Source organism: Lissotriton vulgaris, chromosome 10 (assembly GCF_964263255.1).
Source record: "Lissotriton vulgaris chromosome 10, aLisVul1.2, whole genome shotgun sequence".
Lineage (NCBI taxonomy): Eukaryota > Metazoa > Chordata > Amphibia > Caudata > Salamandridae > Lissotriton > Lissotriton vulgaris.
The window spans coordinates 107124127-107149471 of NC_141698.1; the positions used below are offsets into that span (position 1 = coordinate 107124127).

Sequence of the window (25345 nt, forward strand, 5' to 3'; positions counted from 1 at the left end):
GGTCTAGGAGTGACAGCAGAAAGGGACGGGGTCACAATAGTAGAGGCACAAGGAACGGTATTTGGCAGTCAACTTACACATTTATTATTGCAACTATGTTTCCTCGGTGCCATTTCGACTACCAACTGCACACACTAGCTTAGTATTGGAAGCCCGGATTCACCATACGACTCCTCCACTACCACCGCTTTCCAGAGCCACCAGGTGACGGATTAAATCGCTTGTTTTCAGGTCCCAAAGTTTAACGGTGCCATCATCTGAGCTTGTTCCCACAAACTTCGAGCTGAACTGTAAGCAAGTGACAGCACTCTGATGCTTCTGGGGACCCTGCAGTGTCTGTAAGCACTGTCCTGTCTTTATATCCCAGATCTTCACAGTGGAGTCTGCATTTTCTGAGACAAGGGTGTTGTCCCGCAGCTCCATCCCACTGGTCAGGGACTGATGACCCATAAGCGTGTGCAAAAAATTTCCACTTTCCACATCTCAGAAACGGATAGAGGTGTCCAAGGAGCCGCTCACAATATGCTCCCCATCAACCTGCAAGGAGTAGGCTCTGTTGGTGTGTCCTTGCAGAGTGTGAATGCAAGTCTCTGTCTCCGGGTCCCAGACCTTCACAGTGTAATCATAAGCACCGCTGACCACCTTCTTGCCATCATACTGCACGCAGTACACAGCAGCCACATGACCGATAAGTACATGCAGACACTTTCCGGTCTCCATGTCTCAGAGCCGCAGGGTGGCATCACGTGAGCCGCTAACAACCCTGCTTGCGTGTAGGTGCATACAGCGCACTGTGGAAGTATGCCCGTAAAGGGTGTGGATGCACTCGCCAGAGTCTGCGTTCCAGACCTTCAGCGTCCTGTCTGTGGAGCCACTAATCACTATATTATCTCTCATCTGAGAGGACCAGACGCCGCCTGTGTGCCCCACCAATGTCTGAACACACTCTCCTGTGATAGCAGACCACACCTTTAGCGTGTTGTCATCAGACCCGCTAACTGAAGACAAGTTATGACGAGATCATCATGTCCCTTTAGCACCTTAGGGGGCCTGGTGTCCCCCCTTCGCCAGTTCATATCTATCTTGTGCAGCCTCATGAAACCAAATTTCCATGGACTGTACATGAAACCAGGTGTCAGCATCCTCAGCCGTCTCAGGTTGAGGGGCTCATCAATTCCTTCATCTCTGCATTTTTCCCGCCATAGCAAATTGTCCTCAGCCATGATCCTCCAGTAGCTGCAGGTCTGAGTGGCTTGCAGAAGGTCCCGGGGCTCTAAGAAGGATAGTACGTACAGAGCAAGCTCTTTGGGTAGTAAAGAGATGAAATCCAATGCGATAGCCAAACATATGGAGAAAGAACCTGAAAGTCGGGGGGAATGTCTGAAATTCTGGGCCATAGAACAAGTGCCATTTTCGAAAAGAGGAGGGAACCGTGAAAGAACCCTGCATCAAAAAGAGTCTAGAAACATAGTAGCATTCAGAACTTTAGATCCAAGAGGTCTCAACCAGGACGAAGAACTCTATGTACATCTCTGAAATTTATCACCAACATCAGAAAATAAAATGAAACAAAGGGACTATAACATCAAAAGAATAACTCACTAGAGAGAATGAACTATCATTAACTCAAAATCGCCAAATAAAGATGTAAAATTTGTTACAGAGATACCAGAATCATTCAAAAGGGCAAGAGACTCAATTGAAAGGCTCACCAGAGAGCATGAAATCATAACTGTAAATAATCTAAAGTGGATATAAAAATGGGCATAAAACTATGAACTGCCGCTAGAACAATAAATAATAACTTATTGTTGATAAAATGTCACAGAGACAAGTACATCACAATTCACAAAATCACTTTGTTTATTTAAAATGTATATACTACACTAACCACAATGCTCTTAAAATATGAAACAGGAAGTAACTGTTTGCAGATAGAAATAAAAGAAGGCATTTTTTTCTGAATGTCACTATCCCATGAGCAAGGTCAAAGTACTTGACCGAAACGCATAAGGCACGGCAAAAAACTAAAAAAAATTGCCTGGTACCTTTCCTGAAAACGAGTGAGTGCGCCTTTACTTCGCCGCAAGGCGTGTTTTGGTGCATATATATATATATATATATATATATATATATATATATATATATATATATATATATATATATATATATATATATTCCTCTCCTTCCTGCTTCTCCAGGCACGGCACGCAGGACACAAAGACCACCACACAGTTCATCCAGTACCACAGGTCAGTTTATTATCGCCCTAGTTCTCCCTCTGGCATGACGCGTTTCGGGTATGGACTACCCTTGATCACATAACGCAACACTGATTCAAGAGACCTTTAAATACTCATTTTTTTCTCTTTGCTGAGCGCACCACGTGATTCATAAAAAGTGAAGATATACTTAAAGTGTAAGGCGAGTAGCTCTCCCATTTTTGTAGACACAGCACATATGGATGATTAAATATTACGATCAAATGTACAGCCACTGTTTGCATATAGTTATAACTGCATTAATGCATATGCGACAACACAAGGACTGGAATTGTGCAAGTTTACAAATACAAATTGCTGCGGCATAAGTTTTACCAATCTATACACTTGGAATAATTAAATAGTTTTCAATAAGTTATACATTTATCCATATTAACACATACCCTCATTGTACAAAAAAATAAATATATCTATGTACATATATATATTTTCAAATTTTAAATAATAGCACCCCTGGCATTAAATTCACTCATAACATCAGTCAAGATACAGCAGTTTTCCTAGACACAGAAGTGTACATACGAAACAATCTAATGGAAACCACCCTTCATCGCAAAAGCACTGCGACAAACTCAACATTAGAAGCCACCAGCTTCCATCAGCAGTCGCTCATAACAAGCATCCCCTATGGGGAATTCTTACGCTTAAGGAGAATTTGCAGTGAGGAGCAACAATGGCAAAAACAAAGCAACATCGCCAAGCAACGCTTTGACAAGAGACGGTATAATCAACGAGCAACTCAACTATGTTGGGAAAAGGCCAATTCAAAAACAAGGGAAGAGTGCCTAAAACCAAAAGAGATCTCAGGACCAACACAAGAGGAACCGATCAGGTTTATAACGGATTACAGTCAAGAGACCAAACAACTGAATCAAATACTAAGAAGAAATTGGAAGCTTTTACAACTGGACCCAGTAATAGGAGAAAAAATGGGTAACCACCCTATCCTAACATATAGGAGAGCTAAAAATCTGCAGGACCAACTGGTTCATAGTCACTTCCAAACCTCCAACAAGAAATCATGGCTGCAAACCAAAGGTTTTGTAAAATGTTACAATTGTAAGATCTGCGAAATAGCCAAGCCGACCACGGAAATATTAATGCCCAACAACAAAACCTGGAAAATCAAAGAATGCATCACGTGCAACAGCAAAAACAGAGTGTACATGATTGAATGTCCATGCAAGCTCAAATATATAGGCAGTACAATCTGCGAGTTAAAAAAACGTATATTAGAGCACGTCAGAGCCACTGTACACAAGGACAGAAGCAACGCTGTTGCAAAACACATAGAGCTGAATCATGAAGGAGATTGGAAGAAACTACGTTTCTGGGGCATTGAAACCTTAAGTCTCTCAATAAGGGGTGGACACAATGAGAAGGAACTCCGACGAAAAGAGTCGAAACATATCCTGAGCTTCAGGACCATGACCCCCTATGGGCTCAACCAGTCGGAAGAACTATATATTCATCTCTAATCCGACAAGTCTCTATTAACTTCCCGCAGACCATGAACAATTTTAACCTATTATTCTTAATTTTTCACCATTTCACTTATTTTTGTTTCTTGAACTATGCTCACAGATGAAACAAACAGCTGTTTCATGGAACTAATCAGCCCACTAGAGGGCAGTATTATGCCAATGAGAACCAGAACATAAAGACTAAAGTACTGTGCCCACATGCCCTATTGCATAAATGAATCGAACTATATAAACATCATGCCTAAGTACTAATACATAAAATGCAGGTCACATGTTGGGTATGTTGATAGAATGTTTAGCAATGGTGGGCGTGAAACTAGCACAAACATTAGTCAGCAGAGGCACAACCTATGCCCACTGGAGGGCGGGATCACAAAAACTACTGGTTACTCAAATTTCAAATTTATTTATTATGTTTTGGCTCTCAAAGAGGGCCACATAAACATTTACAATACACAGCAACAAATACACAGAAAATACAAGAGTTTAAAACCAGAATTCAATCCGCAATAGCTATACATCAGAAAATTGATCTAGCAAGGCCGGACAGACAAAAATATCTCCAGGGATATTAATAAATAGCTAAAAATCCTTTAAAAAAGTTAAAAATATAAGAACAGAACATTTCGTTCGGAGGACAATAAAGTGCATGAAGGAAATCCTTTAAAGTGACAATGCTAAGGCGGATACAAATTACTTTTAGCCATCGATTGCGCAAATTACGTAACATAGGACAAATCAATAATACATGCATACAGTCCTGGGTGTTCAGTTTACATAAATTGCACAAAGCAGAAGTGCCATGCCATTTGGATAACAGTAGATTAAGTGGAATTAAATCATAACGTAACAAAAACCAAAACCTACGTATCCCATGCGGTAGATTCCATAGGGCATAGGGTTGAGGCTGTTTCAACCTATAGGAGGAGATGAGAGGTTCCACATTCCTTTTATCACCAACTGATTTTTTATCGGAGAGGAAACAAAACTCCCACGAAGCCTCCTTGAGGACATGTTTTAACTGCGTGGAGGAGTAGGAGAATAGAACACTTTCATCAAGTTTCAATATCTTTACAGCCCTTCTAAAGTTGCTTACGAGTTTAGAGAACTCTTTAAAATTGCCCAAAAGTTCATTTTTGAGGAGAACTCGCAGGGTACCATCTCCCGCTCTAGCCAAACTGGCCACCCATCTTATTAGGGCGCATAGACCCTGAACCCAGGTACTCCTGAGTCCAAAGTCAAGCCTACAGGCGGCTAGTGGGCATGCATTGTTTAGAGTCGAGAGGGATCTTAAGAGTTTCCCCTCAATCTTATGGCAGAAGTCCCAGTTTTTCACTTCTATTAATTCAATACCATACAAGATAGTTGCGGGGATTTTTGCTCTAAAAACTTCTAGAAGACTGGAAAAATGTCTTTTCCCCGTTGCCTGGTATAAGGACTTTAACCCACTGCCATGGGCAAGAGCTTTGCGGGAGCAGTGCTCTATATGGAGTTTCTCACTCATATTGGACAAAAATATTTTTCCCAAAAAAGTATAGGAAGTTACGACCTCCAATCTATGCCCTCCAATAGCCCAACCGTAATTTGTCGAGCGGCACTTCTTCTTACCCGCTATACACATCACTTTACTTTTGGTAATATTAATCTTCATGTAATGCTCACCAGCGAAGGCCTGTAGAGCCTGTAGCCGATTTGCAAGACCAATTGGAGTCAAGTCAAGAATCAGAACATCATCGGCATACATCAGGCATGATATTGAAGTCCCTCCTATCATCGGGGCAATCCCCTCACTGGCAGACACGGCAGCAGGGAGGTCAGCCGTATATAAGGAGAACAAAAGGGGTGCCAATAAGCAGCCTTGTTTAAGGCCATTCCGAGATGGTATTTTGGCCGAGAGACCCCTTTCGCCCCCCATTAAGACCCTGCACCAGGTCTCAGTGTGCAGAGCCCGCACCAGTTCCAACAGGGGGGTAGGGACCCCAAGCGTCGCCAGTTTTCTCCACAGCGTTCCACGATCTACTTTATCGAACGCTGTGGAGAAATCAATGAAGGCGGCATATACCACTCCTCCTCTCACCTGGACATATTTATCAGTGATCACCTGAAGGGCAGTCAGGTTATCTAGTGTGCCATGCTCCCTTCGGAAACCGGTCTGTTCAAACGGCAAAATATTGCCGTCCTCGACCCAATCAGAAAGAGATCTAAGGAGACATTTCGCAAAGACCTTTCCGATGGAGTCGAGGAGTGCAATCAGGCGGTAATTACTAGGGCTATCCCTTGTACCCTTTTTAAAGATAGGGACCAAAATACTTCCTCTCCAGGAAGCAGGGACAAATTTGGAGAAATGGCACGCCTTAAACAAGGGGTACAAAATTTTGCTCCAACTTAAGGGATCTTGTTTGAGGACCGTCATAGGAAGCTCATCCGGTCCCATGGCCCCAGAGGGCCGCATATTTTTTATAGCCGTCTCGATTTCTTTCTCTGAGGGATGGAAAACCAGGTCTTCAGGGGCAGCATATATGGAATTATCAGTACCTGTGGTCCCGTTCCCTGCATAAAGCTCTCGGATATGTAAGGACCATACCTCTTCTGGTATAGAAATGGGGATGGGGGTATGGCGCGTACCACATCCCTTCCCAATTATTGCCCAAAAGTCTTTAATATTACCATGTACAGCAGATTCCCTTAGTTTAATCCAAACTTCATCCTCCCTTTCTTTTTTGATTTTTTGCTTGAGTCTGCTTCTCTTTCTTTTTAACCTGGCAATTTCTTTCCCACGTTCCAGAACCCTTTCTAAATACTGTTCGCGAACTAGTTTATTTAGTTCCCTATTCAGTGTACGCAATGTATTGGGGACTACCTCTCCTTTCCTAGGGGGAGCAGTTTTTTTTGCGTACAATAAAATCTTTCGCATGAATTCTTCAAAATAAACAAGTTCGCTACCATTCCACTCGTTTATTACCATTAGGGTATCGGCCAATAGGTCCTGCACCCCATTAATGGCGGCAAAGTTCCAGAAGCACCTTCCAGAAGAGGCATGGAAGGTAGCCTCGTTGCCATTAAGCGACCAAGACGCCGTATTCAAAGAATTTAGAGACATTGTTAAAAACAATATACTATGATCGCTGAGTGACGTAGGTATAATCTTTAGGTCCAGAATATGGGGAAACAGGCCATAGTCTGCAATAGCATAGTCCAAAATTGACGACCCAGAGGGGGATTTATGAGTATAGTTAGCGGGGACGTCAGATGGAAATCTTCCATTTAAAATAATACCATCCCCAATCGCTAGTTCTTTTAACAAAATCTTCCCTCTTTTATTTGTCACCAAGTTCTCAGGAAAAAGCGTCTGGGGAATAAAATGAACCTCTTCCTTAACTTTATTCCTGAAGAGTTTCAGACTAGCATTTGAGATTTTGCAATTTAGATCCCCTACAAGCAAAATTACAGGGGAAGATGGGGAATTATTTATCTGCTCAATATATCGGAGAACCTGCTGCAAGCTATCATTAAAACACTCCTCAGGGGGTATATACACATTAAAAATTACCATAGGATATTTTTCACCGTTATGAAACAGATTTTCTAGAGTTATTGTGTGGAAAAGTCTACTAGGATCAATATAATGGGAGAATCTCCATTGCAATTTATTTGACAATAAGCAGGCAATCCCCCCCTGGCATGCCCTTTCTTAGAGGGCGCAGCTGGTACTTCCAGGACATAAAAATCTTTTGATGGAGTTAGCCTATCAGTGCACCATGTTTCCTGGATGCACAATACATCCGCACCCAGAGAAGATAAGAAAGCAAGTTTCTCTGGGCAGCTGTGGAATTCAGCCGCGTTCCAGGAAATTATTTTTAACGCAGTGTTAAAGATGGTGAAACAATTTGGGGTTATCCTTTGTTTTTGTTGATAATGCACTATGGAGCTAATTCCACCGGTTAGTATCATCTATGAGTGAAGAGTTCTCAGTTAGTGGAAGAGGCTTCACGTGCGAAACTGAGCGTTTTCCCCTAGAAACCCAAATTTTTAGGTCTCTAAGGGGAGAGGTTACCCCGTTTTGCTCACCACCCCCAAACCCCTGGTTACATAAAAGATTTGGCTTGCCTGGGTTAGAGATAGGGAGAATGTCAATGCCTAAGCGCTGAAAATTTTCGGCTTGTTCTAGTATCAAGTTTGTTATAATAGGCGAATAAAATTTCACCCGTATACTCAATACCCTACTTCCACCCAACAGAGACACCAGTTCTATGTCTCTAGATTGAATATGGTAGAGACTTTCAACCTCACTAAAACGTTTGAGAAGCCAAGCTCTATTTAACAAAAGGTCGGTATCAAATAAAGGTACAAAATCTAGTACACGTACGTCCACCTGGGCCTTAGTGATATTTACAGATCGGGCCGGAGGACAGTGATTTTCCGACTCTAGTGTTACAGCAAAGGGGGGGGCCAAAGGGTTAAGAGCCCCAGATGGATAAGAAATTGGCACTCCTAATGCGCTCCGTGAAGGAGAGCATGGGGGAGAGCCCCCTACTTTCGGTGTAGCTTCCTGAGAAAACAGACCACATTGTTCATTTTCCCCCTCTACAGAGGTTAAGGTAGTTAAGTTCAAATCAATGTCCACCTTTAAGGAAGTAGAAGAGGGCTCCACATTGATTTCATCATTCTCCCTTGCCGCTGAAATATTTTGGAAGATAATCCTCCGCTGCTTTTTCTTTCTGTATTTTCGAATTGGTTTCCTCTTGTTACCTTTATTAATTTTTTGTTTACCATTTTTTCCCCTTTCTTCTTTTACCTCCGGTTTATCGTCCAGGGATTCTTTTCCGCACTCAGGCACGAAAATAGGAAATAACTCCTGGACCGCTTTAGGGCCAGGCAAAGGTTTATCCTCCTCCTCTATCTCCAGAACTGTGTTTTTGATACAGTTGGGAGCTGCAGTAAGAGGCATATCCTTGTGAGATTCCAGAGTAGGCAATTCAACCTTCCTATCCAGTTCCCCTCTAGTATCTCCGGTTTTCCCCTCAGACAGGTAATGCTCAGACTTAGGGGGAGAGGCCTTCCTCATATCAGGCGATTTCTGCAGCAATGTCTTTAAAATTTGAGTGACTGATTCAAGAATACAGTCCGAGCTGCCTACAAATTTCCCCAAAAGGAGTAAGATTGAGGCTAGGAGTTGTTCCAGAGCGATCATGGACTCAGAGATCGGCTTTTCTCGTGCTTCCACAGTGCAGCAGTTATCCGAGAGATTAAGGTCGGGGCTCCTGGAAATATTTAACAGGTCGGATATTTCATGGCCATTTAACGAAGGGGTGCTACTATACAACAGTAACCCAGAAGGGGTGGCACCCCCTGAAGCTTTAAACTGCTCCAAAGACTCCACTTTAGCTGGGCTTACGTAGCGTCCCCAAAGTTCCAGGTCATTAGATAGTGCAGACAAGTCACCCCCCGGCCTATCGTTCATAGGTGACTGAGGGATCGGTGGTATATGCACTGGATCATCTACGGTCGTCATCTTCCCCTCTGTGGAGTCCCGTAAGGGAGACCCCCCTACCATTGATTGTGGGGCCCCATGCTGTACCAGGGGCGGTTGGGGGTCTATGGTGGCTGTTGAATGAGATTCCAGAGCTTTAGTATCTGATCTTTCTGGCGTAGCAAGTTTGGATTTTTTTAGGCCAGCTAGATCCCAAAGTTCAGATAGTTGGCATTGACCTTTCAACGGTGGGTTATTCACTGATTTGTTTCTTGTGCGGGTGGTAGTTAATTTTCGGCCAGGTTTTTCTCCCACTACCCTTCCTGAGCGTAGTGTTTTAGACATTTTCCACACTATTTTCCACAGTAATAGACTTAATCAAAAATGTAAAAGAGTAAAACTAGTAAAAATCTGGAGTGACGTCAGGCCCTGACCGGCCCAGTAAGTCCGAGCTACAGTATAGCTATAACAGTACACGAATCATTCACACACCTATGAAAGTGGACACAAGTTCAATGAGGCAGTAAGAAAATGTAAATGACCGGGCCCAGCCCAGCCTACCTCAGTCACTGAGGGCCACAGAGGGCCCGCCCTTTGCCCGGGCTTAGCCCGGCGTCGCGCGCGTCCCGCGATGCGCGGTCTTCCAGCGATTATGAAGGCAGGTGAGGGGGGCGTGGCGGCGAGATGTAGCTGGCCCCGCTGACTTGTGGGCAATGTGGTTTTCCTCACACTCGTGCCGCCGACTGCCTCACCCAGCGAGTGTTTCCCGCGGAGCGGGAAACGCGAGCAGTAGATCCCTATGCGCTGCCAGATAGCGCTTGCAGGGTACAGGCGCTTAAAGTTCCTTCCAGAGCGTTGTTTCTTTTCACAAGCAATGGACACGCTCTCCGTCAGCACAGCAGCACTTGGAAAGTGATTCTCCGCTCCTCAGCGGACTTCCAGCGATTATGAAGGCAGGTGAGGGGGGCGTGGCGGCGAGATGTAGCTGGCCCCGCTGACTTGTGGGCAATGTGGTTTTCCTCACACTCGTGCCGCCGACTGCCTCACCCAGCGAGTGTTTCCCGCGGAGCGGGAAACGCGAGCAGTAGATCCCTATGCGCTGCCAGATAGCGCTTGCAGGGTACAGGCGCTTAAAGTTCCTTCCAGAGCGTTGTTTCTTTTCACAAGCAATGGACACGCTCTCCGTCAGCACAGCAGCACTTGGAAAGTGATTTTCCGCTCCTCAGCGGACTTCCAGCGATTATGAAGGCAGGTGAGGGGGGCGTGGCGGCGAGATGTAGCTGGCCCCGCTGACTTGTGGGCAATGTGGTTTTCCTCACACTCGTGCCGCCGACTGCCTCACCCAGCGAGTGTTTCCCGCGGAGCGGGAAACGCGAGCAGTAGATCCCTATGCGCTGCCAGATAGCGCTTGCAGGGTACAGGCGCTTAAAGTTCCTTCCAGAGCGTTGTTTCTTTTCACAAGCAATGGACACGCTCTCCGTCAGCACAGCAGCACTTGGAAAGTGATTCTGGTTACTCATGACACCCATAATACTAAACGCACCGCCACTGTGAAATTAAAATGTCAAACTGCAAACTGAATGTATAAATGATATGCATCCCCGAAACTGGTAATTCAAATGTAGACAGAACTGAATTGAATAGCAATTTAATATGTATAAATGACACGTATCCCCCAAAACTTTCATGGGAAAAGTATTATGAATTGCATGAGGACTACATATCCCACAATACCTAAATGTATGGGAGGTGCCAGTGACCAAAGGGGTGTAACCAAAATGTTTTGTTTGTTTCATAAAACTGTAAGCCTCACTTCCCAAACTGACCGTGATCAAGACAGCGGACGCTGTCGAAACGCGTTGGTTTCTTTTTGTTGCCAAATCCCCCACATGGATTGATGAAATAAATCACCTTTATTGAAAGAAGCGTGTCAGTGCCGTCTTTCAGCGACTCCATTCCTCCCCGGGACCGGGGAGATCCTGTGATAATTTGCAGCGGTTGGCCCAACCGCAGGAGAAACGCGACCGAGAATCAAGGAGCGCCTAGCGAAGGGAAAGTGAGCCAAGCGGTGGAATATATATATGTATATATAACTCCATTTCCTATATTATGTAATATATATATTTACATATAATACAAATGAGAATGACAAACATGTTCTTGCAGCTTGAATGCTGTCATTATGTGCAAAATTATGCCATTATGTAAACCATGAATATTATCACTTTACCAGCTCCTATGTTACCAAGTATATAAATAAAGCCATTGTGCAAATTATCTGCCTGAATGCAGACGCATATGTGCAACTACGCTTACTGTGCAAAATTGATCTTATATTGTAAGTCCAAGTGCTGTAAACATTACTAAATAGAATTCATATTGTAACTATGACAACTGAGCCCAGTTGTCAAGAGGAGCTCACTCAAGATATTATATATAAACAAAGTGCTAAGTGCTTAATGAATAAAAAATGAGAAAATGCAAAAAAAAGATTTTTTTGCATTCAATAATGTGATTATATTTACAGTGAAGCTCTATGCAGAGTTAGTAATCTCATTGTGATAATAGTCCTTTCTCAATAAAAACGGTATAAGACAATGTCATATGTAAATCATTTACAATATTCATAGAGAGTATATTTCTTCTGTTCAATTTACTTTTATATGGACGGTGTCATCATTCTATTCAAGTCCATCAAGTACACCACATTTAACAGGTATATCCATTCAGTTGCAGGGCATTGTATACATCTTTTTCTTTTTATTCAGATCCTATTTCCTATTTTGTTCAGATCTTCAGAAGTTTCTAAAGAAAGAGGGAAACAGAATTGAATAGGTTGATCTAAAGAAATGTATGTAAGTCCTCCGTGTTGTTCAGACCATGGGGAAACTTACAGTTGAGATTTAAGATGTATTTGGTCTCTAACTGTCTCAAAAGGGTTTCCCTGTTGCCTCCCTTTTTAGGCATCGGAACATGATCAATCACGAAATACTTTAAGCAGTTGATGTCCTTGTTATGCACAGACTTGAAATGTCGTGCCACCGGGTAATTTGGGTCACAGTTAATGATAGCTCTTATATGCTGCAATATTCTCACGTGTACCTGTTTCTTAGTGCTGCCCACATATCTGAGCCCACAAGTACACGTGAGAACATATACAGCATACTCCGTGCGACAATCAAAATTGCCCCTGATGGTTAATTCATTTTCCCTGAACGGGGTACTGTATTTCGAGGTGTTAATTCCAAAGTTGCACGCCCGGCAGGTTGCACATTTAAAAAACCCTTGTTTCGCCGGTAACCATGTTTTAAGTGAGGTCCCTTCCATCATAGATTTTGATAAAAAACCTTCCATGGTTTTGCTCTTTCGAAATGTCAGTGTTGGTCTTTCGGGTAGTCTGTATTTAAGGACACCATCTGTTAGTAATATGGGCCAATTTTTGGTTAGAATGGCCTTGATTTTACGTTCCTGCATACTGTAAGTGGTTATAAGTCTGGGTGCATCAATGTCACTATCATCCTCGATTGTGACTGGCAGATCAGTGGGGAGTAAGGATTCTCTAGATCTCTCATTAGCTTTCTGTACTGCTTTGTTCAGTATATTTTCAGTATAGCCCCTTCTTCTGAAACGATCTAATGTTTCATCTTTGTTTTTATTGTATTCTTCCTGCGTGCTACATATACGTTTTAACCGCAGCAATTCCCCAAAGGGAATGCTAGCGATCAGATGTTTGGGGTGGGAACTGGTAGCATGCAATAATGCATTCCCTGCAGTTGGCTTTCTAAATGCACTAGTTACCAGTTTACCATCAGTTATCTGAATCCGCACATCCAGGAAGTCTATGGTGGTCTGGCTACAATGTGATGTGAAATGTAAATTACATTCGTTAACATTGATTTGGTCAATGAAATTAAGGGCACTAATGCTGTCTCCTTTCCAAATCATAAAAACATCATCAATAAAACGTAACCAAACAATAACATTGTGCTCAAAAATCTCCCTGTATGTGTCCATGAGGACCTGCTTTTCCCAGAGCCCCACGTGCAAGCACGCGTAGCTCGGGGAAAAGCAAGCCCCCATAGCAACACCCTGTTTCTGTCTATATACATCTTTGTCATAGGAGAAAAAATTGTTATCCAAGCACCATGCAGTGAGTGACATTAACATTCTATTATGCATTAAATAGTCTGCAGACCTTGTGTTCAGAAAATGTGCCACCCCTTGTAGGCCGCAATTATGCTCAATGCTAGTGTATAGCGACTCGATGTCCAGAGTCACTAATGTTAAGCCATCACACCATGTAAAGTCATTTATGCGCCTGAGAAAGTCCCCAGTGTCTTTTATGTATGATGGCAGGGTTCTTACCAGATCTTGGAGGTAGAAGTCAATGTATCGGCCCACTCGTTCTGTCATACTGTTGATGGCCGATATGATGGGACGCCCTGGGATGGGCATCACCCCCTTATGTATTTTTGGTAACAAGTATATAAAGGGCATCTCAGGGTTTGCATTGTGCATGAAAGTATATTCCTCTGTCGTAAGTAAACCATCATTTTTCCACTTAAGGAGTTCTTTCTTCAGATTTTCTTTTGATTTATTATAGACCTTCATGGTAGTCTTTTCAAAGCAGTCTGCATTGGTTAACTGGCGTAGTACTTCCTTATCATAGTCTTTTTTGGGCCAGAGGACGATGTTCCCGCCTTTATCCGATTTTTTCACTATGACCCCTGGATTTTTTCTGATCTTGTCCATAAGTTGGTTGAACTCTCTCTGTTTTTGATCCATATGCCGTTTTTTGAAATTCACTTGAATGTTAAGTTGTTTAATGTCCTCAATTACTCGATCATATATATATATATATATATATAACTCAAACACTTCTCACATCAGGAAGATAACCAGGGACACTGCGGGGCTTTTCACAGACGATTTAATCAGGATACATAGGCAGACCGGTTTCTGCATGCGCCTTCTTCAATGCCATAGTCCTTAAGCACGATGACACCCACTTAACAGTTTATATGGCTCTTCCTTCCAAGTGGCGGCAGGGCTCACCTGCAACATATTCCCTCTGCTCGCATTCAATTTTGGGGACTACCAGTCCCGACATGCAGCGTGCTTGAAAATATAGATGCAGGAAAGTGGGGCTTTGATTAATTAAACCACAGTGGTTGCTGCTTCAGTCCCGTACTTTCTGCCAGAGCCTCCGAGGTATAGCTACAGGAGCGCAGGCAAAGCACGGCGTCTCTCCGCACCCTCTGCGCCCGATGGTCAAAGTTGCCAAAATTCCTCGGAGGTTTCAATGGCGGACCGTGGTGTTTCTCCGACCTCTCGGTAATAACATATATATATATATTTATATCTATATCTATATATATATTCTTCAGCAAAGGACGGACCCAACCAGCTCCAGTACGCAGCCAGGAGGTCCAGAAACACCACAGTACAAACAGGGCCCAACACTCGATTTTCAGGTAAGATGTATTTTTATTTTCTCAACACCATCGTGCAGACAAGGAGGACGGTCTATCTATATATATATATATATATATATATATATATATATATATATATATATATATATATATATATATATATATATATGCCAGCACACACCTCCGTGGTCTTTGCGAAGGTCAAGAAAGGACGGCACTCCAAGTTGTTGTTTTTCCCAACAATGGTTTATTGGCAGACCCCCCTGCCCCCCTGACATACGCGTTTCACCGATTTGGCTTCTTCAGTGTCAGCCATTCTCTGTGTACACAGTCATTAAATCCCCTACCACTTCCCGAAACATAGAAAGTGGACTACTGCTCGCCTTGGTGGTTTTGGCGGCCATATTTTAACGTGCAATATTACAATTTGTTTGTAGCATTGTAACATCATGTTAACAAGGGGTATAAAGTGACTTTTTAGAAAAAGTGCCCGTGCAAAAGTGTATATAATGATAAAAATGATAAAAACACTGAGTTGATTATTAAGGCACATTATCAGCGAACATTCATTTATACACATACAGAAGATATTTAGCTTTGTCTTTCTGTCCACCTCACTTGGCATGAGTTCATTCTGATCATTTCCAGAAGAGTATAAATTATTTTAGTGTTTATTTAGGTGCTGTATTAATGCATTGTGTATAGCCCTGAATGGGCTAAGTGGGCGATGTGTATGTATGCCTTGTTTTATCAACACATATTATGGAGCCCTGTATGGGCGAGAATCCATATTTGTAAGATCTTGGTACCAGTATTTTGAGCTGCAGACTCAAAGAGTATGTACATGTTTCAGATTGCAGATCTTGCTTGTTCTACTTGCAATTCAGTTTTATTCCTCCTGAACCAATCTGGGAGTAGGTTTTGATTCATTCTAAGTGTACCCAGAGTTCCTCGTCGTTGTTGAGCCCTTTCGGCTGCATGCTCTGGAGGTCAATGATGTACCTGGACTCCATTGCCCTAAGGAGTCTTATCCTGTCCCCACCACGTTCCTTTCTATCAAGTTGGTCTATAAGATAGAAGGATAACAGATCCCTGTTACTGTCATGGTGGGTCTCAAAATGGCGTGCCACCGGGTAGTTCTTATCCTTATTAGCGATGGCACGCATATGTTCCAGGATACGTTTTTTGGCTTGGTTGATGGTGCTGCCAATATATCTTTTCGAACATGGGCAAACCAGGCAATAAACTACAAATTCTGAATTGCAGTTCAGAAATTTCTTAATTTCTCTCATTGGCCTTGGGTCATTCATCCTCCCTTCATATTTGGTTCTCTTCTTGCTGAATTTGCAAGCCTTGCAATGCATGCAAGGAAAGAAACCATTGATTGGCTTGTTTCTCATACTCTTGGGGGGGTCCGTGTAGTGGCTTCTCACTAGATGGTCATTTAGGGATTGACAGCGTCTATAAGTAATAGGTGGTCTGTCTGGTATCAGTCCCTTAAGCGTTGGATCTGTGCCTAGGATGTGCCAGTTCTTGTTGAATATGTGCACCAGTTCGTTCGATCTCATATTGTAACTGGTGATCATCCTAGTGGTACCATCATCTGTTTTCTTACTGGCGGTGGCCTGTAAGAGGTCCTTTCTCTCAATACTATCTACTCGCTTGGTTGTTTCGTCGAGTAGTGTTTTGGAGTACCCTCTTTCTCTGAATCTACTTACCGCCCCTTCCTGCGCCTGTCTGAAATCATTGGAATCTGAACAATTCCTTTTGATGCGCAATAGTTCTCCAAAGGGGATGTTCCTTACCATGCTTTTCGGGTGGTGGCTGGCCGCATGTAGTACAGTGTTGCCAGCCGTAGGCTTGCGGTAAAGTTTAGTACATAGGGTTTTCTCGTTAACAAAGACCTCTAGGTCGAGATAGTGGATTGATGTCTGACTCATTGTGCTGGTAAATTTGAGATTTAACTCGTTGTCGTTTAGCTTTGCCACGTACTCCTCAGCCGAGGAGACGTCACCCCGCCAAACGACAAACAAGTCGTCTATATATCTCGACCAGATCATGATGTTATCCAGCCACTTTTCGTTGGACCCCCCCCAGGCCACGTGCTTCTCCCACCAGCCCACGAAAAGGTTCGCGTAGCTGGGGGCAAAGCACGTGCCCATCGCGGTCCCTCTGAGTTGATGATACATGTTACCTGCAAATAAGAACATGTTATTATAGAGGCAGAATTCAATCATTTTTACTAGCATTTTGTTATGCTGATGGTACTGCATTCTCTTCTTGCCTAAGAACCATTTTACGGCAGAGATCCCATTCTGATGTTCAATACAGGTATATAGGCTTGTGACGTCTAAGGTGATGAGAAGCATGTCATCCTCCCACCCGATCCCATCAATCTGCCTTATAAAATCCTGAGTGTCTCTGACATAGGAAGGGAGATCTTAAAAAAAAAAAAAAAAAAAAATATATATATATATATATATATATATATATATATATATATTCCCTAAAATCTTCTCAACTCGCTCCTTGCAATAGAAGTCACGGCACAGCAACTGGTAGATTTCAAAATTGTTTATTTACACATGTGCAAAAGAACGTGCATCGATTAGGACGGCCTACGCGTTTCGGCTTCTACATGCCTTCCACTGGACCATAGAGTCCCTGGTGTCTAGACCCTTTTTAAAGTGCTATGTGCAGTACAAAAAGTAAAATCCCTTTTCCATTTCTATTAAAGTCTAGACTGTCAACCTTGCTTTTACATAGTGCACAATGGTGGCCGCCATTTTGTGAGTGATTTTAAACCTCATATATATTTGAATTTGAATTTTTAAGGATTTGTAGAGCGCACGTTCACTATGCAGTTTCTTGGCGCTGGGGGGAAAACAGAGCGGGAAGGGCACAGGACTAGGAACTAAAAGCTTGCTGAAACAGAAAGGTTTTGAGGGCCTTGCGGAACTCCATATAGGAAGGGGAGTGTATGACTGAGGGCGGAAGGGTGTTCCAAAAGGTGGGTGCCAAGACCGAGAATTTCTGGCCTCCCGATCTTTGTTTTTTGAAGCGGGGGATGACTAATAGAGATTTGGTGGATGAACGAAGATCTCTAGGGGGCAATAGGTGGTAATGGCCGAGTTGATAAAGGCAGGAGCTGTGCCCGCCCTAGCTTGAAAAGTGAGGCATCCAAGTTTGAAGAGGGCCCGTTGTTTGATAGGGAGCCAGTGAAGAGAAAGGAGAGGAGAGGAGTGGTGGGATTTAGGTAGGCCAAATGCCAGTCGGGCTGCCTGGTTCTGCACCAACTGAAGATGTTGAAGTGCATAGGCAGGGGCACCATTGTAGATGATGTTGCCATAGTCGATCTTGGATAAGACCATGGCCATTAAGATCAATTTGAGTGCAGGGAAGGAAAAAAAACTGGATATTTTCCTAATAATACGCAAGGTAAAGAAACAAGAAGAAACAACAGAACTAATGTGGGAATGAAGTGTGAGGTAGTGATTAAGTGTGATTCCAAGAGTCTTGACAGAGTCAGAGGGGGTGGGGGGGCCAAGGGAAGGGGGCCAAAAAGAAGGAGACCAAGGGTTGCCGCTGCCCCCAGTCAGAACCAGCTCTGTTTTATCCGGGTTGAGTTTGAGGTGGTTTGCATTCATCCAAACCCGGATAAACATCATGACGGACTGGAAGCTAGCGACACCTGATGTGGGGGAGGAGAAATTAAAAATAAGTTGGAGGTCATCAGCATAGTTGTAGACTGTGACCTCCATTTGTTGCAGTGCAAAAATAAGAGGGAAAATGTAAAGATTAAACAAAAGAGGGGAAAGAGAGGATCCCTAAGGGACACCACCGTGCACTCTGCGAGGCGGGGCAGAGAATTCAGCCAGATGGACAGCCTGGGTGCGGTCAGACAGGAAGGAGCCTAACCAGGCCAGTATCTGTCCCCTTATGCCCGCCGCCTTGACACAGGATAGGAGAATGACATGGTCCACCATGTCAAAAGCGGCGGACAGATCCAGAAGGACAAGGGCCTGGGGGGAGTTGATATCGAGCCCCTCTCTGAGTTGGTCCATGACCGAAATAACCACTTTCTCAGTGGAGTGGCGGGCCGAAAGCCTGCCTGGCAGGGTGCAAGGTAGTTAGAGGCCTCTATAAAGGAGCTGAGCGTCTGGGTGACATGAGACTCAGCTACCTTTCCCAGATACGGGAGAAGGGATATAGGGCGATAGTTTGCCGGGGAGGCAGGGTCCGCCCCGGGTTTTTTTAGTATGGGGATAATTGTGGCGGTCTTGAAGGGAGTAGGGACGAGACCATGCATGAAGGAGTCGTTCAAAAGGGTAAGGGCGGGGTGTGGGCAGTCAGAAAATCTGGCAGAGAATGCGAGCCGGAGAAATGTCAGCTGGAGAGCCAGACTTGACGCGCCTAAGTAGGGGAAGTAGGGATTCTTTAGTCAGAGCAGGGATGTGAGTAAGGGATAAATGATTGCCAGGAGGTGGGGGGTCCATGAAGGTGGGCCATGGGGGAGGAATATTGGCTTTAATACAAGAAATTTTCTCAATGAAAAACTCGTTGAGCGAGTCACATAGGGTCTGGGAAGGGGGGATCTTGGGCAGAGTTCTCTCCGATGATGCCAATTCATGGACGGTGGCAAAGATCTCGTGTGGCTGACTTTCCGCAGCTAGGATACGACCAGAAAAATATTCTGTCTTAGCTGCCAAGATGGCATTTTCATATTCACTAAGGGTGGTGATATAGTGTCGCCTGTGGGTCGGGCAGTATGTTATTCTCCATGCTCGTTCGGCCTGTCGTAACTCCAGTTTCTTGGTTTTAAGGCTAGGGCTGAACCACTTGATGGCATTGTGGATGCGGTTGATGGAAATCCGCTTCAGAGGGGCCACTGGGTCGCAGGCTTTGATAAGCCAGCGATCCAAAGTGGTAACCTGGGAATGTGGTGCCAAGGCCGATAGGTCCGGATAGGTGGTAGTTAATGAGTTGCACAAGGATGGAATGTCAACTCGACTCCAGTTCCTTGCCCAGGAGTTTTTGATGACAGGAGGTGTTTTGTCAAGGCTCAGGTCTAAGGAGAAAGTGAGCAGGGAGTGGTCAGACCATGGGCAGGGCGAAATGGTTGGAGCAGAGATCGGGATGTTTAAGGTCCATATCTGATCGAGGATATGGCCTCGGTTGTGGGTGGGGGAATGAACGTGCTGGGTGAAATTGAGACTATATATTTATATTGTATGTCTCAAAGATCCTACCATGGATTAAAATACTATCTCCAATTGTCTGCATCAACTGAACTATTAATGGAGCGCAAAAGAACTACCAAGACCAGCATGCTGTGCGGACCAATTTAAGAACTAAGTCAGTCCCACGTATGGTAATTAACAATGGAGCATGCATTAAAAGAAGCGCAGTTCAGTGGATGCAGGAGAATGCCCCTGATGAAGTGGAAATAGACCACAGAAACGCGTCAGGCTAACCTAACTACCCGGATGGTGGGGGCGAGAATGTGAATGCCCTTCGAGGTAGCGCGCTGTTGAGAGTGCACCCTGGAAAGCTGAGGCCTTTGAGACACAAAATATGAACACGGGAGCCTCCCCGTGCAGGATGCACCGGCTCAAAGAATCGAGCGGCTGAGGTAGAGGAACTTTCCTACTCCTGCCAGCACAGCATGTGTTGTGTTAAATAACTCGCTCTCACGAATCGGATCCTACCAAGGATTAAAATACTATCTCCAATGTCTGCATCAACTGAACTATTAATGGAGCGCAAAAAAACTACCAAGATCAGCATGCTATGCGGACCAATTTAAGAACTAAGCCAGTCCCACGTATGGTAATTAACAATGGAGCATGCATTAAAAGAAGCGTAGTTCAGTGGATGCAGGAGAACGCCTCTGATGAAGTGGATATGGACCACAGAAACGCTTCAGGCGAACATAACTACCCGGATGGTGGGGGCGAGAATGTGAATGCCCTTCGAGAGCGCGCTGTTGAGTGCACCCTGGAAAGCTGAGGCCTTTGAGACACAAAATATGAACACGGGAGCCTTCCCGTGCAGGATGCACCGGCTCAAAGAATCGAGCGGCTGAGGTAGAGGAACTTTCCTACTCCTGCCAGCACAGCACGTGTTGTGTTAAATAACTCGCTCTCACGAATCGGATCCTACCAAGGATTAAAATACTATCTCCAATGTCTGCATCAACTGAACTATTAATGGAGCGCAAAAGAACTACCAAGAACAGCATGCTGTGCGGACCAAATTAAGAACTAAGCCAGCCCCATGTATAATAATTAACAATGGAGCATGCATTAAAAGAAGCGCAGTTCAGTGGATGCAGGGGAACGCCTCTGATGAAGTGGAAATGGACCACAGAAACGCGTCAGGCGAACCTAACTACCCGGATGATGGGGGCGAGAATGTGAATGCCCTTCGAGGTAGCGCGCTGTTGAGTGCACCCTGGAAAGCTGAGGCCTTTGAGACACAAAATATGAAAAAGGGAGCCTTCCCGTGCAGGATGCACCGGCTCAAAGAATCGAGCGGCTGAGGTAGAGGAACTTTCCTACTCCTGTCAGCATAGCACGTGTTGTGTTAAATAACTCGCTCTCACGAATCGGAGGCTTTTGAGACACACAATAAATATATATATATATATATATATATATATATATATATATACACACAACAAAAGAGTGTCCCCTCATGAAGACGCACTTGAAGCAGCAGGCTGAGGCTGCTCATTAAAACAGCTTCATTTTTATTTCAATTCCGGACATCACAGCGCTTGATCATTTAAAAGAAGCCCTACGCGTTTCGGAGCTACCTGCTCCTTGTTCACGGGCTGTAGGCGATGTCAGCTTGCTGGAAGGGAGGAGAAACCAAGTCTTTCCGCTTTTTCATACTTGAGCAACCACAGGTGGGTCACGCCCTCCAGTGGGCTTGTTCATGTAGACAGGTTACTGGGACTTGTAGTTTCTCCTTCATGCGACTTGCATTGTTAAATCCTGTAGTGGATTTCCAGTATGCACTAACATCCTTTGTGCCTGAATTATTCCTCTCTGGTGAGGCACGAGTTCTGGACTCCGGTGTTTTTTCCTTTACTGTTAACAACCCGCAGTGCGCTAAGCAGAAAGTCTGTGCGCGCAGCCCTCCATCATTTCAGAGGGAGTGCAGTCTTCTCGGCCAGGACGGGCCGAAATATATACAACAAAAGAGTGTCCCCTCATGAAGACGCACTTGAAGCAACAGGCTGAGGCTGCTCATTAAAACAGCTTCATTTTTATTTCAATTCCGGACATCACAGCGCTTGATCATTTAAAAGAAGCCCTACGCGTTTCGGAGCTACCCGCTCCTTGTTCACGGGCTGTAGGCAATGTCAGCTTGCTGGAAGGGAGGAGAAACCAAGTCTTTCCGCTTTTTCATACTTGAGCAACCACAGGTGGGTCACGCCCTCCAGTGGGCTTGTTCATGTAGACAGGTTACTGGGACTTGTAGTTTCCCCTTCATGCGACTTGCATTGTTAAATCCTGTAGTGGATTTCCAGTATGCACTAACATCCTTTGGCCGAGAAGACTGCACTCCCTCCCTCTGAAATGATGGGGGCGTGTGGTACGTTCCGCCCTTCATGCCATGTCTCATATTGTGTGCTAATCCCACCCTGCTCCCATTAAATAACCCTGCACCCCATAATCATAACCCACCCTTACTCCTTAAAATACCCCAACACCCTTACTCCTTAAAATACCCCAACACCCTTAAACACTAACCCATCTTAACCCTATAAATATACCCTGTACCCCAAAACCCAAACCTACCCCTGAACCCTAAAAATACCCCTGTACCCCAAAACCAGCCCTGAACCCTAAAAATACCACTGTACTCCATTTGACTCTAGTGGGTAAAAATAACCAGTGTACTAAATGCCTAATATGGGATCATATACATACTAATAACAATGTACAAATTACATATTGTTTCGGCCTCAGGGGCCAGCATTTGCATAACATCGTAAATCACGTTTGAACTGTGGCTCGATGACTTGCACCATGTACTTGATTTGAGATGGTTCACAGCGATCGATGAGCTCATCCAATGCTAGCAACCTCTCGGGACCGTTCCACTTCTGAAAGGTTCGCAGCTAGTCCTGCAGCTCTGCTGGAGGGGCGATGGAAGGGATTCGTCGACGCTGATCCCCATGGTGGTTGGCATTTCGCAGGTCCCCAAACGTTGTGGCACTGCTTATGCATTGTGCTAATGACCTAAAACTGCTGTACTCTGAGCCTTTGCAGAACTTCTTTCCAGGAGATAGGGCTCTCACATCGACACCATTCTCAGACTTTCGTTTCATCTTGGGCCGAACATGCCGAATGAGGTTCCCCTCCTCAGTACGCTCCAGATAATCAATCCAGTGCTCATCCATCATATTAAAGAAGTAGACATCACTGCCATCCTCTTCATCTTCGCTCTCTTCCTCCCCTTCATCCTCTCCTCGCACGCCAGAGCGGTCAGACTCTTCCGACTCATCCTCCTCTTCCTCCCCCAAACGGCCTGAATGTCTGACTCTTCTTCCTCCTCTCTGCCCGTGCCTCTGGAATGTTCCTGAGACACGTTGCCATTCAAAGCATCTCCTGTAGAACTGGATGGCCTTGGCTGTGTGTTGTTGTGCAAGCAGCTACCCCGGCCAGTATCACCACTGCACTGCCTCTTCCGGCACGTCAGGCGGTCACTGTTAATTTCCAGAATGCGGGTGGTAATCCCCTTCACATGCAGGAGATCTTCTAGGGAGTTGAACCCCTTCAGCTCCTCTCTCTTCCGCATGATGGCCCGGGCTCTCCTCCTGTCGATACCCCTCAGCCCCCTCCACCTCCTTGACGCCCGCTCGGTTGATGTCCACCGCGTTCCTCCACTGCGGCTCCGGATCCTCCATGCTCCCTCTACCCGGGGATCTACTCCGACCGCAGCCAGGAAACTCAGAGGACCTACAGGCCTCCATACGCATTTATTATTATTTTGTTTTAATTGAGCCTAAGTATGCCTAGTTGGAATCCCCATGCAAAAAAAAAAATAGCAATTTTTTTTAATCGGCAGGGTACGCGTACCTACGCGAACCACGCAATTTCTTTTGGGGCTTGGGGGTCCTGCCCTGAGCAGATCAAGGGGTCAGGGTGTTTCTACCCTGCCCCCTTTGCGTGTTTTCCACCTTTGTTTCCATGCTTTCTTGTGCCTCAGTCTACCGAGGCACAAGATGGCTGCCAACACTTTCTGGTTTAGAGTGTCGACAGACAGTTTACAGCCAATTAGCACTCAGCTCATGCTCGGGAAGGTACAGCTTACAGTAAGATTACCGTAACACCTCCAATATATATCTATGATTTTACTTTTGATTTACTCAGGAACTACTGAACGGATTTTCACCATTTAACAAAAAGCGTGATCTGAGAACCAAATGTTTTAAGACCCCCCTTTTTTCTCAGCCCCCGCTTCACGATCACCCCCAAGCTTTCAGGTAAGGAGTGGAGCAGAGCAGGCCATTTTCTTGGAGAAATTTGCAAAGATTTGTCTACCGGCGCCAAAGTTATTCCAAATAGAATGTTGCGGATTTCCTATGGAAACTAGCTTTTAACTATAACTACCTACTGGCGACCGCCAGTAGGTAATATATATATATATATATATATATATATATATATATATATATATATATATATATATATATATATATATATATATATATATATACACAAAATTAGGCAGTTTAACATTTTTAAGGCGCTCTCTGTATGTCTCAACATTATTAGGTTTTGGAGTGGATTTAAAGTTGATTGGTCACTGTAACTCTATCGATCTGTGGAGGAATTGGTAAGACCTCGATTGAAGTATTCTCCATTCACTGGTGATCAATCTGCTTGCGCAAATACCTCTGCCTTAAGGTTGTTAAAGCAGAGGTGTTTCACTTGGGGAATTTTCTATTGGTAGAGAGATTTCCAAAGGAGAACTCACCACTACCTCCACAAACTCTAAATAAATCCCTTGGCCTCATTCAATAAATTGTGAGTACCAGGCACAGTTGGCACAGGTAAGAGCGATGGGGCAGGGCGAGGCGGAAGTTAACAGACGATGGGATAGGTAAAATTAAATTAAAAAATATATAATTCGACTTACCTTGCTTCGCCGCATTGCCGAGTTGGTTATGCGGCGACCACAAGGTAACTGGTCTTATTTATTTTTTTATTTAATTTTACCTATCCCTTCGTCTGTTGACTTCCCCTCGCTCCCTGCCCTGCCTCCGCCCCACCGTTTTTACCAGTGCTGGCCACGCTTGCTGAGTAAATTTTTTGCTTTGCCTCTTAATTTTGTATCCACTGTCCTTTGGCCACATAATACTCACAATCTCAATGATGGCTGCTACAAGTAGTCTTCAAGTCAAATGGATAAGAACAGGTACGTTAAGGGGGACGGTGGCAGCTTCTCCTCACCCCGCTTGGCGCCATTCTCAGAGCACTCTGCTCTCAATTGTTTTATTTGTTGAACTGCTAAAAAGCTTGTGATAATTTTAAACGCAATTTTGCTATTCAGGAATAGCGTTTTAAAAAGGGGTTCGAATTGTTGCTTGTGTTGTAACTGATTCTACTAGTTGCACTGTGTTAAAAACAATCCGCATACCCACACGCACTGAGGGAC

The 25345-nt window shown here is 44.4% G+C and overlaps 1 protein-coding gene and 1 pseudogene across 2 annotated transcripts in view; one reads left to right on the forward strand and one right to left on the reverse strand.

The window, feature by feature from the left end:
- LOC147684768 (kinesin-like protein KIF19) overlaps positions 1-25345 on the forward strand; it is a 1367439-nt gene that overhangs the window by 597883 nt on the left and 744211 nt on the right. The gene's annotated exons all lie outside the window — the stretch shown is intronic.
- Positions 94-23591, reverse strand: LOC147684771 (F-box/WD repeat-containing protein 7-like; annotated as a pseudogene).